Raw genomic sequence first — 11203 nt, 5'->3', positions numbered from 1 at the left:
TTCATTGATGTAACATAAAGAAGTTATATCAGAGAAGATGGAGTATAGCCAAAATTATTTGACCCTAGGCCAAGAGAGGCTTCTTAAAAGGTCTCAATTCTTACTCGTGGGGATTTCTGCCATGAACACACATCTACAAATTTATCATGGAAATGTGAGGCTGGGAGGGGGTGAATTTCCCTTTAGTCAAATATGTTTCATAGAAAATTAAGGAAAGAGATTGAGTTGTATAGTATGAAAACTTGAGTTCAAATCTTTCTGGCATTACCTACCTGTGTGACCGCTATTACATCTTACTGAGTTCAAATCCAGTCTCAGACACTTCATAATTGTATGATCCTGGGCAAGGCCCTTCACCCACTTTGCCTCAGTTTCCTCATCTGTAGAATAAGCTGGAGAAGGAAATGCAAACCACTGTAGTATTTTAGCTAAGAAAATTCCAAATGGGTGGCAGAATAACAACAAAAAAAGAGAAATGAGTTCTATAGTATCTGGGATTCTTTTCATCGCATATAGTATCTCGTTTGTCTAGCTCAATAATAATAGCTAGCATTTATATAGCAATTTAAAATTTGCAAAACATTTAATGTGTGTAGCTCTTTTGATCCTCACAATACCCTTATGAGTTAGAATATAATGTCCCCCTTATACAGATGACAAAACTGAGGATAAAATAGGTAGAATGACTTGCTAGAATAACATAGCTAGTAAATGTCTAGGGCTATATTTGAACTTAGATCTTCCTGACACCAAGTTCTAGCTTTCTATTGCAACAACTAGCTGTTTTAAGAATAGAACCCAACTATTAGCTCCATATTAAGACTAAAGTGATTGTTTCTTAAACAAGAAAGATTGTTTCTTTAAATTGTTTAAATGTAAACAATTAAGATTATTTAATTAAGAAATTAAATTTCCTTAAGTTCAATTTAATAAGACTAAATTAAATTTTTAATATTTAATTTTTTAAAAATAAGAAATTATATTCCTAGCATAAAGCTAATTTTCAACACAAAAAATAAATATGCAAAAAGTTAGGAATCAGGACAAAGACCAAAAGATGAATGTGAAACTGATGAAGAGTATGTCAATGTTCTATATAATCAGTTTCATTTCGAAATAGAACTGGATTTCTCACTTCTCTCTTGCTCATTCCAAGTTCAAAGACATATTGGGAAAATTACTTAAACTAAGTCACAGTTATATTTTTTAAAATAATATGCTTGATTCCACTCTATTAACAAGTTTTTCCTTTTATAGTGATGGTGGGCATTTCTTAGCAATGGTTACTTTCTTTAGGCAAGTAGCTATTTGCAAGGTTGGCTGAAAGGGGTTAACAAGCCGTGAAATACTTGCCCTGATATGAATCAGTTATGTTGCCTTTATCTTCTCAGGAGGATTGATTTGTGATTATTCTTTCTCTCATTGGGACAGACATTGTTAGAGAAGATTTAATCAAGAAAGAGTAATGGGCTTAATAGAGTCTGTCCAGATAAATGAGATAATGGCTTGACTCCTGCATGTTATGCAGCCTGTTCAAAGTAATTGGATTTTTTTCTTTTTGGTGGAGACTCTTCTCTATTTATTAACAGAACTTCATTTGTTAAGTGGGTCGGAACCTATTGCATTGTCTATTCCATTTCTTATCTCAGTGACTTTCTTGTACTTTTCCATACTTTTATTTTGCTTTGATGATTACCTGGGAGTTTGGGGCCTCTACAACCTTCAAAGAATTGAAATTGAGGATGAATGGATAAAGCATTTATTAAGCACTTATCATATGCAAAGCATTGTACTAAATATTGGAAATGCAAAAAAAAAAAAAAGAAAAAAGAAAAAGAAAACAATCCCTGCTATTAATAAGCTCACATTCTAATAAAGGACACATCTCTAGCTACAAGTTGAATGGAAAGGTCCCAAGGTTCTTAAGAGTGAGAGTGAAAGTATACAATAATGTCTCTCCTCTAATGTTAATTCCATTGATAAAAATGATCTATTTCTGATGTTGCATCTTTAGATGTGTCAAGAAATTCAGTGGTAAGAACTTTCTCTTTTGGATTTTCAAAAGATGTGGCTATGGCATCATTAGGAGCAACTGACAGACTACATCTCCACAGAGATTGTTTCCCAGGATTATAACTATAGGTGCTGGGATGAAAGCATTGCTACTTCCAAAGCTCCTGGGTTTCAAATCCTGCCCTTCTCCATCCATGTATGAGAGGAGATGGTGGTCAAAGTGATGGTGGTATATTGACTTGCCTGACAGATTAAAGGTTCCCCAGAACACTAGTACTGCTTCAGGATGCTGTATTGCCCCAGAAAAGCAATTTGAAAGGACAGCTGGTCCTTCTGCACAAAGGCTACTTCCAGTATGATGATTGGGAGGGCTGGAAGCAGGATTGTTGGTCCGAGATGGGGATGAGAAAGCAGCTACCATGGATCCTATACTTATCTGGTAGCAATTGGCCAGAAGCTATTACAGGTGGTGACAAGGAAGGTGAGCCCCCTTTTTACACTGATCTTTCACCTAAATATTGGCTATAAGATGGAAGCAGTACTGGTGATTTGGGGAACCACTATTTCCAAGTCCCTTGAATTCATGGTTCTGAGCTATCTCCATCAGGATCCAAGGGGAGATGGTGATCAAAATGGGGATGGTTTTACTTATTCAGCAAATGCTATCATCTGTCTCTACCTGAGGTTGTTCCACTGCTTTTCCTGGTCCTGTAATAGACCCACAAAGGACTTTATAAACATGATCCAGTTGCAAAACATTGCAAACAAGGAATTACAAAAGATAAATGGAATGAGAAATGTATAATTTATAAAGAAGGCAAGTTGTTTGCAGAGTGAAATTGAAGAATAATTGAACAGTTCCTCCTTTCCATGTCTCACTGGTAGTTTTGAAATATCAGTATAAGTCATGAAAAGTCCATCCCATCCTGGTTGGATCCCTTTGGAGTAAACTCAAGGAGAATTGCTCAGGATGAACAGGCACAAATATATTGAACAAATGAATGAATGATTTTGTGAGTGAATGAATTAATGAAAAAAATTAATTGTTTATTATTTAGTAAGCACTGTGCTAAGCAATAGGGATGCAAATAGGTAAAGAAGACAGTTTCTACTTAATAAGCTCATGCTGTAATTTGGGAAGGCAACCCATATGTCTGCACTCTTGCTATATGCATTGATATCTCCATTGTTGGATAAAGTATTCACATTGATCAGACCACAGACCCATTTGAGCTTCTGAGAATGATCCTCATGGATCATAGATAACCGACAGCTCTTACTGATGGATGCTGAAAACTTAAGAGGTTACTTTAGTACCATTTGGCAACCAAAAAGGTATTATCATTTCAGTATGCATTAAGAGAGGCATTAATAATTAGGACTAGGAAAGTGAGAACATCTCTTCAAAAGACCCTAATCAGACTAAAGCTGGATTATTGTGTTAGTTTCTGTGTGCCACATTTTAGGAGGTATACTGATGAACTCAACTCCCTCTAGGATAGTGATGGACTTAGATAATATGTCACATGAAAGTTTATTGAAAAAACTGGGCATGTTTAGCCTGGAGAAGGGAAGACTTAAGCATGGAAGTATAACTGCCTTATTTTAAAAGTAATTATGTGGAAGAGTGGTTGGACAGAGATACAGATATAGATAGATATAAATATAGACATATATATAAATAGATATAGATGTGTATATGTACATGTATTTGTCTTTGGAAGGCATACTTTGGGACAATAGGGAGAAGTTGCAAACAGGTAAATTAAGACTTGATGTCAAGAAAATATGTTTAACAATTAGATCTCTCCAGAACTGAAACAGGCAACCTCATTGGAGCCCTTCAATCAAAGACTGAATGACCATTGGCAGTCATATCATAGATCCAATTCTTATTCAGACATGGGTAAAATTATAAAGAAAGCTTTTTAAATCGTTAATGTAGTGGTTAATTTTTCATATCCCTTCCATTTCTCATACTCTTAGCTTTCCTTAGCTTAAGCTCTGTTTAGTATCAAAGATGAGATTCCATCTGGAAGGATCAGCAGGATGCAAGGAAAAACCATGGACACTGATATAAAGCCAGGCTTAGCATTACACCCCTGTTTGTCCGGTTATTCCACAAATATTTATAAAGCATGTATTCTGTACAAGGCATTATTATTTTTGCTGATTAATCAATTATACTGAGTCTCAGTTTCTCCAGCTGTAGAATAAGATCATGTCTAAAAGTGTTTCTGCTTTTAATATCAAGCTGAGACCTGGGAAAGATATTAACTTAAAAAGGTCAAGGTCTCTCATTGCATCTGGGGTCATTTCCAATCATTCTGAGCTATATCTTGCCACTGTACCTAGATGACTCTGGAGAAGAAAGTGAGCCCTCCCTCCCTCAAATCCAATTTACTTGCATGCTATGGCATCACCTCCCTGATGTTATGGTCCTTTTTGAGAGCAAAGAACAAACAACAATGATAAAAATAATTTTATGACACATCATCATTGAATACTTAAATGGATCCATAATCTGATAGGATCAATCTCTTCATTTTTGCAGATCATAATTCATCCATTCTTTCCTATTTAACACTAGTTTTCTTTTTTCTCTTTCATTGTCTTTTTTTGACATTACCAAGCCAAATGCCTGATAATTATTGTAATGCATTCTTATATTCTCTTCATATTTTAGTCAATTCCATAACTACAGAGATATATTTTGCTGGAAAAATCATTTGTGAAATGTGCCTTTTTCTTCCCAAATTTTATCATCAAAGATACCTTGAATATGGATATAGAATTCATAAAATTCATGAAGATGATATAGTAGCTAAATAGGTTGATTTTTTATGGCCATTCTTTCTAACAAATGTGGTAGGTATTCATATTTTCCTTCATTTTTTCCATTTTGGAGTGCATTTTCCCTCTCTCTTTATTAACTTGTAAAAATGATACCTCAATGCTTTAAAGTGAAGTCACTTCTAACATGCAGGTGCACATTTCATCTCACTCAATATGTTGTCCCAACCTCATTTTTCTTCTTTTCTTTTTTTTATTAATTGTTTTCTTTTTCTGGCTATACATGTATATTAACTTTTTAAACACACATTTCTTTATGAATCACGTTGGGAGAGAAAAATCAGAATAAAAGGGGAAAACCACAAGAAAAAAACAGAAAAAAGTGAACCTAGCATGTGTTGATTTACATTCAATCTTCACAGTTCTCTTTCTGGATGCAGATGGCATTTTCTATCCAAAATTTATTGGGATTGCCTTGGATTACTGAATCATTGAGAAGAACCAAGTCTTTCATAATTGATAATGGCACAATCTTGCCATTATTGTGTATAATGTATTCCTGGTTCTACTTGTTTTACTCATTACTAGTTCGTATAAATCTTTCTGGGCCTTTCTAAAATCAGCTTGTTCACCACTTTTAATAGAACAATTATATTCCATTACTTTCATATACCATAACTTATTCACCCATTTCCCAATTGATGGATATCTACTCATTTTCCAATTCTTTGCCACCACAAAAAGGGCTTCCACAAACATTTTTGCACATGTAGGTCTTTTCCCTTCCTTTATGATTTCCTTGGGATTACAGACCCAATAGTGACCCTGCTGAGTTAAAGGGAATGCACAGTTTTATGGTCCTTTGGGAATAATTCTAAATTGCTCTTCAGAATGGTTGGATCATTTCACACCAACAATGCAACCAGTTTTCTCACACCCCCTCCAATATTTATCATTATCTTTTCCTGTCATTTTAGCCGATCTGAGAGGTGTGAAGTGGTATCTCAGATTCAGAAACACTGGCTGCAAAGTTTTTCCAAGCTTTGTACTTTCCCTTTTAATTTTGTTTGAGTTGATTTTTTTTTTTTTTGTGCAAAAGCTTTTTAATTTAATCCAAATTCTCCATTTTGCATTTCAAAAAATGCAGCTCTCCAAAGATCTGATAGGTAAACTATTCCTTGCTCTCCTAATTTGTTTATGGTATCATCCTTTATATCCAAATTATGTACCTATTTTGACGTCATTTTGGTATGGGATGTGAGATGGAGTTCTATGCCAAGTTTCTGACACATTATTTTTTCCAGTTTTTCAAGCAGTTTTTATGAAATAATGGGTTCTTTTCTCAGGGGGTTATTAAATACTAGATTACTATAGTCATTGATTATTTTGTCATTTAAATCTAAGCTATTCCACTGATCCACCACTCCATTTCTTAGCCAATACCAAATGGCTTTGATGACTGCTGCTTTATAAAAGAGTTTTAGATCTAGTATTTCTAGGCTACCATCCTTTGCAATTTTTTTCCAATTAATTTCCTTGATATTCTTGCCCTTTTGTTCTTCCAGATTATTTTGTTGTTGTTGTTGTTTCTATGCTTATAAAGTAGTTTTTTGATAGTTTAATTGGTATGGTACAAAACAAGTAAACCAATTTAGCTTGATTGTCATTTTTATTAAATTAGTCAAGCCTACCCATGAGTAATTAATATTTTCCCAGTTGTTTAGATCTCATTTTATTTTTGTGAGAAGTGTTTTATGATTGTGTTTATATAGTGTTTATATGGATTTGTCCTGGCAGGTAGATCACAAATATTTTATTTTGTCTACAGTTACTTTAAATGGATTTTCTCTTTTTATCTCTTGCTGCTGAGATTTGTCAGTAATATATAGAAATGCTGATGATTTGCGTGGGTTTATTTTATATCCTGCAACTTTGTTAAAGCTGTTAATTGTTTCAAGTAGGTTTTTGGATGATTTCCTAGGATTCTCTAAGTATATCATCATATTATCTGCAAAGAGTGATAGTTTTATCTCCTCATTGCCTATTCTAATTCCTTTAATTTATTTTCCTTTTCTTGTTGTTAGCACAATATTGAATAATAGTGGTGATAATGGGTATCCTTGTTTCACCCCTAATCTTATTGGAAATGCATCCAGCTTCTTTCTATTTCAAATAATTCTTGCTGATGGTTTTAGATAGATTCTGCTTATTATTTCAAGGAAAAATACCTTTATTCCTCTGCTATCTAGTGTTTTTAATAGGCATGGGTGCTATATTTTGTCAAAGGATTTTTCTATATCTATTAATATTATCAATATGATCTCTGTATTTTTTTTATTGATGGTGTCAATTATGACAGTAGTTTTCCTGATATTGAAACAGCTCTGCATTCCTGGTATAAATCCCACTTATCATAGTATATTGTTATGCTGATAAGTTGTTGCAATCTCTTTGCTAATATTTTATTTAAAATTTTTGCATTGATAGTCATTAGGGAGATTGGTCTGTAATTTTCTTTCCTTGTTTTGGCTTTTTTGGTTTAAGTATCAGTATCATGTTTATGTCATAGAAGGAATGTGGCAAGAATTCATTTTTTATCTATTTTCTAAAATTATTTACATGGTATTGGAATTACTTGTTCTTTAAATGTTTAGTAAGATTCACTTGTAAATCCATCTGGCCCTGGAGATTTTTTCTTATGGAGTACATTGATGACTTATTCAATTTCTTTTACTAAAATGGCCCTATTTAAGGAATTTATTTCCTCTTCTCAATTTGGGCAATTTATATTTTTGTAAATATTCATCCATTTTGATTAGATTGTCAGATTTGCTGTCTTACAGTTGAGTAAAATAGCTTCCAATTATTGCTTTAATTTCTTTTTCATTGGTATTAAGTTCATCCTTTTCATTTCTGATGCTGGTAATTTGGTTTTTTCCTTTTTTTAAATTAAATTAACCAAAGGTTTATCTATTTTTTTTTCATAAAACCAAGTTTTGGTTTTATTAATTAATTCAATAATTTTCTTATTTTTAATTTTATTAATCTCTCCTTTGAGTTTCAGAATTTCTAATTTGACATTTAATTGGGGTTTTTAATTCTTTCTTTAGCTTTTTTATTTGCATGCTCAACTCATTGATTTCCTCTTTCTCTATTTTATTCATGTAACTATTTAGAGATTAAAACTTTCTCTACTAACTGCTTTGGTTGCATCTCATTAAATTTTGCTATGTTGTCTCATTATTGTCATTCTCTTGGATGAAATTTTTGTTTCTCTGATTTGTTGGTTGACTCCCTTATTATTTAGGATTAGATCATTTATTTCTAATTGGTTTTTAGTCTATTTTCCCCTGGTCCTTAATTTTTATTGTATTATGGTCTGAAAAGGAACCATTTACTATTTCTGCCTTTTTGCATTTGATTGTGAAGTTTTTAATGCCCTCATATATGGTCCATTTTTGTGTAGGTGCCATGTACTACTGAGAAAAAGGTGTATTCCTTCTGTCCCTATTCCCAACCTCATTTTACTAAGTGTAATCCCTGCTTCTTTGTAGAGCATAAATGATACTGATGAGAATGCATATGGTAGTTTCTTTGTTGCTAAAAAACAGATCATTGTGAAAGCATTAGGAAATATATTTCCTTATATACCTCTAGTACTTGTCCCTTTCAAATACATATGGTTTCCTAAGCAGGTATCACAGATTTAATACTCTCTGTGGTACTTAAATTTCATGAGTCCTGAACGATATGTTTATTTTTACCAGATCACATAAAGGATATTATTTTTAATAAAAAAATTAATCAAATAGTGAATAATATAAGTGTCAAGAAGGAGTTCCTTCATACAAACAGAAATACATCTTTAAAAAATAAAATAATATGTTTCCAGTTGAGGAGAAATCATATGAGAAACATATATGACCCAGGAATATACAAAAAGAGATATACATATAAAGAACATAAGTGACCTGGCAACATGGATGCCCAGAGCAAATGGCATTTCTAAACCTGTTGTATTGCTACCTATTTTCTGGTGATGTCATCATATTTCTTTTTGCTGCTTTCTGCTTGGTAGTTTCAGTGAAATGGCAAGACTACCTACCTTTCTTGGTATTCCATTGGGATGTGGCTTTTGCATCTGCTAGGGTTTCCACTCTAAAATGTCAAGGACTCAGGCTATTATAGCTCTTTGACACATAGAACCCAGTCGACAAAAGCTCCTAGATATTTAAATCTATCATTTAAAAATTGCGTTTTATCTGCTGCCATTCCAAATGGTTTATTTGGTCTAAAATCTGATTTGAAATTTCTTCTATCTTGCTTCCCACTCTTCAAATCATTTAAGGGGCTCCATTTAATAAAAGGGCAAAAAATATGGGTGAATATGGAATAAAAAGATTCTTTCTAATCCACTATTATGTCCCCAATTATCATACAGACCAGTTGAGGAAAAAGATTGGAAAGGATGTGCCAGAGCTGGGGAGGCTAGCCATCTTTTCCCTACTTCCCCCACTTTCCCAAATGTCCAAAAAATCATTATACTTTATTGATTGTCCTCCTACCTATTGTATTTAACTATGATCCTCAGAGTTTTTGGCCCAAACAGAAAATCCATTCCAGATAGCTGCTTTTTTAATGGCAAACTAGGCCATGCATGGTCTCAATTCTTACCTTCGTCATTGAATGAGCATTGCCATGGACACATTGAAGCCTGGGAAAGGCTTTAATTTACAAAAACCATGATCATATACAGCATCCTGGGCAATTACCAGTCATTTTGACTTTTGTCTTGCCACTGGACCCAAAGGACTCTGGAGGAGTTTTTGTGGATCTCTCCTTTACATAAACACAATTTACTCAAGACATTACCCTCCTGATGTTATTGATTCTCTTTGAGGATGAAGGATAAACAAAATTGCATTTATGAATACAAGAGTATTTTTGAGATTATATGAAGCAATCATGTCTCATTTCAAATGTTTTATAAAACTGATTTTGATTCTCACCATTTTATAAAGCTTTTACTATACATTTATTTATTTATCATCAATCTGACTTCACTAATTTATCTATCTGTTCATTTGTTTATATATGATCATTAAATAATTTGCACATTTCTCTGCTTATTTGCATATTTGCTTATATATATATATATTTTTGTTTGCTAAGTGATTGAATAAAAAGCTGGGACTGGAGTCACAAAGAACTGAGTTCAAATCTTGCCCCATATACTTATAAGCTATAATGACCCTGGATAAGCCATTTAATTTCTGGTTGTCTCAGTTTTCTTATCTGTGAATTGGAGATAACAATAGCACCTACCCTGCAGGGCTACATAATAATTGTAGTTATTTATCTAGGCTCTCTTCCTGTGTTGTGCTTTACAAAAGAGTTTGCTTGGTACTGGCTTACTTAAATGATTCTGATCCTTTATGTTCTTCTCATTGTGGTGACCCCTTTGCATTGTAAGCTTTAGCAGGAAGTGGGGCTAAGATCGATAATTGGGCTTTTAAAAATTTCCCCGTGTTGTTTCTGCCATAGGTCAGGGTAAAAGCTGTCACCATTATTCTTTGTCTCTAGTTATAATTTGATTTGGATTTTGCTCTAACTTATTGATGGTCTGAACTTTCATGTAGCTGGTACTATTAAAATGCTCATATTAATAAATTATTTGTTGTCTGTTAATATAGCTAATTTCATTGTATGTATGACTGTGATGTTGTTAAATACATACTATGTCCAGTATTCCTAACTTTTTTTCAGAAGAAAATATTCATGACAAATGTAGGAAGCTTTGGAGTAGACTTCAACTCTTTGGGTTTTTTCTTTACTCTAAACTGACCCATAATTTCTAAGCTTTTCTTTCTTTTTTTCATGTATCTTTTTCTATTTTGAAACCTCTAAGTATCACCATATATACTGACCTGGAAAGTTCTTCTTGATTTTTGGTATTGCTTCATCCCTTGGAATAAATACCAGTGTCTAAGCTGCAATTATCTGCATGTTGGGATTTTTCTCCCTCTGTGCTCAACACAAGCATTATAAGATATGATCACCAAGTATCTTGTGAAAGATTTCAATTGTCTTTTCCTGAAAACAATTCGTTTATGTGTATGGGATATGGGTGGGTTAGATTTCTAAAGAGAATCTATAAACCAGACTTCCATTTACTTAGAGCTTTCTTTCATCTGCTTTTAGTTGCTGAGAGGAGATCACTATTGATAAGATTCATTTCTTCTAATTCTAGATTGATTCATCAGTCATTGGATGAGCATTTCATATTTAGAGTTCCCACAGACAAGTCTAGCTCTATAGATAGTTTAAAAATTGTATTTTCTAGAATCCACAGTTGCCTTTTCCCCAACCCCAGAACCATTACTATGAGAACATAATG

Source organism: Sarcophilus harrisii, chromosome 1, assembly GCF_902635505.1.
Source record: "Sarcophilus harrisii chromosome 1, mSarHar1.11, whole genome shotgun sequence".
Classification (NCBI taxonomy): Eukaryota; Metazoa; Chordata; class Mammalia; order Dasyuromorphia; family Dasyuridae; genus Sarcophilus; species Sarcophilus harrisii.
This window is presented reverse-complemented; position numbering follows the sequence as displayed.